Genomic DNA, 6,390 nt, shown 5'->3' on the forward strand with positions numbered 1-6,390 from the left:
AAATATTTATCATCATAAATGGTGACATACATTTAGTATTAGTGACAAATATATTTCAGTACGTATAATTGTACAATTCTTCATTTTTTATAAATAAAAGAACAAATAATCACCAATATAATAATAAAAAAACTAATAACAAATTTTAGTGATACAACAAAATGCATAAAATTAAAGTCATCATTTAAATCTAGTACAATTGTTCATAAAAATACTCAAATAAAGTTTGCTTTTTGTAAACTAAAATAGAAATGTGAAAGTTGATGTCTCTTTAGGACTTTCTATGAGTCTCTAATTGTGCCATAATTTATGAGAGGCGACGATCATATTCGCTTTGTTTCTCTACCATATTATTGATATTTGATTGCATAGATTCTACCCTTTGCACCGACTACTCCTATTTTTTCTTATAAACCTCCATCTCATTCTTGTATTTCTCTACTTGTTGAGTGAGTTGAATGACTTTGGATGAACGTAAAGATGTAGGGATGAAGGCAGGATTAATGAAGATGTAGGGATGAAGGCAGGATTAATGTAGAGGGTGGTCCTTAGATAAATAAAAATTTGTATCTAATAAGAATTAAAAAAATTATTTAAAAACGTTCATAAGTATATGGAAAGTTTCAAGTTTGAATGTAAAATAAAAAAATAAAAACATTTAACATGCCAATTGATCTCAATGTTCTTTCAACAAATAAATAGCATTAGTGATATTCCTTCTCAATATAGATCACTTGCAGATAAGTTATAAGAAAGTCGTTATTTATTTTGCTTCAAAACATTATCCCAACAATATTAAAAAATAAAAAATGTTTGTTCAATTTGTTTTTATTTTGTAACCTGGTCTTAACAATGTTTATGATTTAAAGTTTTTGGTTTGTCTATATTGTTCAACTTAAATTTTCAAAATAAAAGGCAAAGAAAATTATCAATAAAAAATCATATTATAATATTCAAAATTAATTAAAACGTACATACAACATAATAAATAAAATTACAAAATCTGGATTTACATGATGGACCAATTTAAAAACCTCAATTATGGCATAAAACTTAAATATGTATTTGAATAGACCACACCGCTGGGAGCAAAAAAGAAATGATGTGATCTCATTTTTTTTTTAATTCTATTAATTTTGAAAACACTTATTATTATCATATTTATAAATTTATGGCACAATTTAGGAAGAATTTGAACTATATAATTGATATTTTATGCATTTTTACAGGAAAAATATCAAAACTCACATTCAAATGTAAGTTAAATAATTTTGAATGTAAATTTCACTACAACAGAAGAAGTTTTTTTGGACAAAAATTTTCTTCCCAAAAAAAATTTTGGGATGAAAAAAATTGTCCCAATATTAGTGTCCTAAAAGGTATTTTGAGAGAAAAATTTTAGTTTGGTCGCAAAATATGTTTTCTGCGATGAAATTGAGTAAAACCGTTCGATAGAGTTCAAACGGAAAATGTTTTTTGGGACGATTTAGTTTAGTCCCAGATTTTTGGTTGGACAGTGAAGACATTATGTTCGGCTGTGAATTATGTTTGAACGAATACTTTATGAGTGGTCAACCGAAACAAAATTCTTCAAATGGAAATGCGTTTGAACATTAACTTTGGTGGTTGAATAGACAACCATGTTTGAACACATTCGATGTCGTTAGTAAGCATTTGAACGTTTCTTACATTCGAACAGTTTACAATTACTATTTGAACATCTAATATGGATTATAATCGAATGGTCTGTATCACTACTCGAATGGTTTGACTACTTCTATTTGAATAGTTTTTAGTCGTTCAAACAGTAACTAATTGATTTTGCTCAATAATAAAAAATCAAATACACATACATAACATCTTACAAAAATACATTACAAATTTGTTCAATACACATAAAAGTAGTCTCATAAGTGTGAACAAAATAAATAAAATAGTACTAGTGTTCATTGTACAGAAAGATATATAAAATATGTACGTATAATATAAATCAGTTGCTTGAAGGCTTGAATTGTTTCATAAGCATATGCATTTGGAGTTGCACCTCTTTCCTGAACTCCTGTTGTTGTTATTCTTGTTATTTCATTTGCATCTCCGTGTCTGCTCGATGGGCCAATTGAGCCTCTAACTCATTCTGTCTTGTCCTCAATTCATCGATCTCAGACCTCACTTCCTCCAATGCTCTAAAGTTGTTGGAAGCATTTTTGGATTATGAGGAAGAGCTAAAAGGCTTGACACAGAGACCCAAACTCCTCAAATATCTTGAATGTGGACCTAAAATTTTTGTAAAAATTTTAACATCACTTGTTGAGAAATTTTGATCTGACGAATAATCATAACATAGGCAACCTTCCTACACATAAGACAAAAAATTAATATTGTGACAAAAACCCCAATATGTTTAATTACAACAGATAATAATACTTACATAATTTTCATAGGTGTCGGGATGAGTCTACTCTCCATTATGATCAATATATGATGCCGCATATAATTTTGTCAGATCGTAATTGGTATCTAATTCTTGCTACGAGACATATATTTTATAGATATAAACTCATTACAACACATCCAAATAACAAACTATATAGAATGAAATATATATATATATATATAATAGCATTACCAATTTTTTAGAAAAACGATAGAAAAATCTTAAGTCTGCATGATGATGAACCTTCAATTTTAATGTATTTTTTTTTTGTTTATAAAACTTTGTTCTTGCATAGAAATTATAAATATTAGCAAGAGCAAATTATAAAATATGACTTGTAAAATAATTCATTATATATTGAATCCTCAAACATGTCAAAAAGTTCAATCAGAAGGTCAAACATCCTAAAAAGGATATTGGCGTGCCTTGTCCTTATTCTCAAATTTATTATAATGCTCATGACACTCCGCCTTATATTTGTGTGCATTACACGTAAACTCATCAACAATCTTACGCTCATCTTCAACCAAAATTTAGTTCAAAATCATCATTGAAAAAATATATACACAAAAAAATTATCATTTGCATATTCTATATTTTGCATACATATTAACTAATTTAGAAATCAATTAAACATTACCTAACAACGCTTTTTGATAAGCTTTTTCACATCTTGGAGGATTTTATGCCATAAACTCAAAGCCAAATGTGCATAAGTTTGAGTAAGAGAGCACCCACATGTGATGCAAGCCAAGCTGTTGTTCGTGTAAGAGAGCACTCTCTAGTATGTTCGTCAGGAATGTTAACCTTAATATTACCCACTTTACGATATTTTTCCAATGTCACGCCTCTAGTAGTACCTCGACCTTGACGAGATTGTATGGTTAACTCTAAATAATATAATATTCGTTGTAAAAACGAAGTAAATGATGGTTAGAAATGAAGAAATATTTATAAATTACCTTAATTGAAACAAAATTATTATCAGATTTTTACCTTGTTCTAGAGAGTTAATCTCTAGTGGTAAGTCAAATGGAGAGTTAGGAACAGGTGGAGATTAGATGCGAACTTCCTTCCTGTTCAATGGCATATTTTCGAATCCATATTTTCAAAGTATTGATATATTCATTACATAAAAAGATATGGCATAAAGTTTCATGTGAACACAAAATTAGTCAATCATCTGTATCAATTTCAGTTGGCCATTTGCCCTCACCATCTATAAATACTTTTGATCGGTCAATATTTTTCTCAACTGTTGCATCGACAATTTCAACCTCAATATCTTTCCTATGTAATTGAATCATATCATACTGGCTCAAATCCACAAACAAGATAAAGACGAGTTGACTATCTTAGTATACTTCTTGAGTAGAGGGATCATCTTCTTCTTCGTCTTGTCCATTTGCCTCGGGGATAACATCATATATATTTCTTAGAGAAAATTTTTATACCACTCGCCATTGATTTCCTAACTTAGGATTATCTAAGCAGAATATTTGAGATACTTGGGAAGCCAAAACAAAAGAATTATCTTCATGCTATTTTTGCAATGTATTAATACTCAAGAAATATTTATCATCTTGGACACCCCTTCAAGGATTACTTAAATCCCACCAATCACACTCAAACAGATATACTACAAGCTTCCCCAAATATCTCATTTCCATTATATCGACAATAACCCATAAAAATCAATATTTTCTCCGTCATGATTATCTTCGACTAAGACACTACTATGTTGTGTTTTCATATAATGTTCTCGATCTATTGTGTGATACCTACTTTTTCAAAAAAAATATATGCATAATATCGAGTAGTGTGTCTCGAGAGGCCACGCGCCAATCCATACAATTCATCCAAGATATGTTTGGATTACTTGCATACATTTGTACAGCCTACATATTGAATAAAGCATATACATACAAAAATAAACAATCATAATATTAATGTGATCCATGAAACTCGCATCTACAATGTCATTACCAATTGTTCAAACCATTTTGGAAATTTCTCATCATGTTTCTAGTTTATATCATTTACTCCTAGTTCTTTGAGCATGTTAACATAATCATCGATATTGAAGATTATCAAATAATTTATAATCTTATATTTTTCAAGGAAATTAAAATATTAATTAACAAATATTGACAATTTACTTGAAGTGATTATCTATCTTACGGCAATTGTTTAGCACGTACCTTTGACATTTCTCGAACGCTTAATGATTCGATCGAATGGTATAACACAAAAAAGTTTCTCATTATTTTAATTAGTATATAATTTTGTGAAGGTTTATGTATCATATTTTATAACTAATTTCTGAATTTCATTTCTTAAATTTCATGTTGTCAATGTCTTAGGGGACGAAAGCGTGGCAAACCAAGGCAACCCTCTAGCGAAACAATTTGAGATAGGACCATTTTATTGGAGTGTCAGGTGAAGATCTCCAACTTTTAAGATCTTTTTGGGGAGGGTCGTTCCTTGATAGCCGTCTTCGTCGAGAGTGGTTGGACACCAATCCTTGATCAAAAGGACGAATGATGGCACCTTATTTCCTATATCGACATCATCTCTGAGTTTTATAGAGAGCTCGATGGTACCAGTTGAGGTGACGAGGCATACACGATCTCGGTTGGGGAGCCTCAATGACATTTTCAACGGACATACTCGCCGATTTCATTGGTATCCCTCGATTGCGCACTGCATATCCAAACGTGATGCCCAAGGAGTCTATAGCTTCTATGATGGGGAGACAGCTGAGGATGAGGCCTCTAATAGAAATAGACTCGATGGCCTTGCTAATCATGAGGTGAGGCAATTGGTTGTTAGTGCAAATGCTTCTCCCTATCATGGTGGGACAAAAAGCATCAAACATGCTGATTTATCATGTTTCTCCAAGATTATGAACTTTATCATCGCTAACAACATTGATCATTGGCAGCACAAAACTAAAGTTGGCATGGATTGGACGAGGTTTATGATATGCGTCGCTCGTAGGGTGCCTATCGACCTAGTGGGCTATATATTCGCTAGGATTTTATTAGAGGCCCTCTACATTACGATGAATATATTGCCCTTTGAGATCATGATCATACGATTTTTACTACATGCCGGGGTCCTGCCACATATGGCTGAAAGTTTTTGGGAGCCGATTGGACCTATCAACTTCTCCACCTTGTCATGAAGCACGAGACAATTGAGATTCCATCTTCATGCTCTTATCACAAAGTCGGTTGAGACTCAGGAAGATGCACACACGAGATCAGATCATGGAATATCAACCAGTGAGACATCCACACAAAAGGCATAATGCACTATTATTTGTGAGGAGATTGCAGATATAATGTGTCCAGAGATCCGCTCTTAGATATCATAGGTGATTAATGCAGTGCGTACGGAGATCCCAAGTGCCATCTCTGACTTACGTACAGAGATTACTGCCAGTATCTCTAACTTACGTACAGAGATTGATACCATCTCTGAGACTTAGGTCTTGATCAGTACTCGGCTAACACACTTTGAGACACGCCTAGCTGGAGTCGAGGATGTGATTTCTATGGTCAGCAATAGTCTGTATCTTTTATTTTTATTTTTTTTATTTTTTGTATGGACAATATTTTATGTTCTGTAAAATAAATTTAATTATGAATTGTCATTTTCTTTTCTAAATTAATTAATGATTTATATTGTATGTATTCTTTAATTGCTAATTTTTTTATAAATTAAATATTTCTCCATAATTAAGTAAGGTATCATGTTGGCATCAAAAGTTGTAAAAATTATGTCATCGTTCAAACGTAATATATAACTATTCTAATGTTTCTCCATTTCTGCCATATATTTCTACAAGAAATTTACATTCTAACTCTTTGTTTTACGCTCGAATATTGATTAACCTATACATTGGAATAATATAATAAGTTGTTCGAACAATAAGTCAATGTCCTACTAAA

Source organism: Juglans microcarpa x Juglans regia, chromosome 6D (assembly GCF_004785595.1).
Source record: "Juglans microcarpa x Juglans regia isolate MS1-56 chromosome 6D, Jm3101_v1.0, whole genome shotgun sequence".
Lineage (NCBI taxonomy): Eukaryota > Viridiplantae > Streptophyta > Magnoliopsida > Fagales > Juglandaceae > Juglans > Juglans microcarpa x Juglans regia.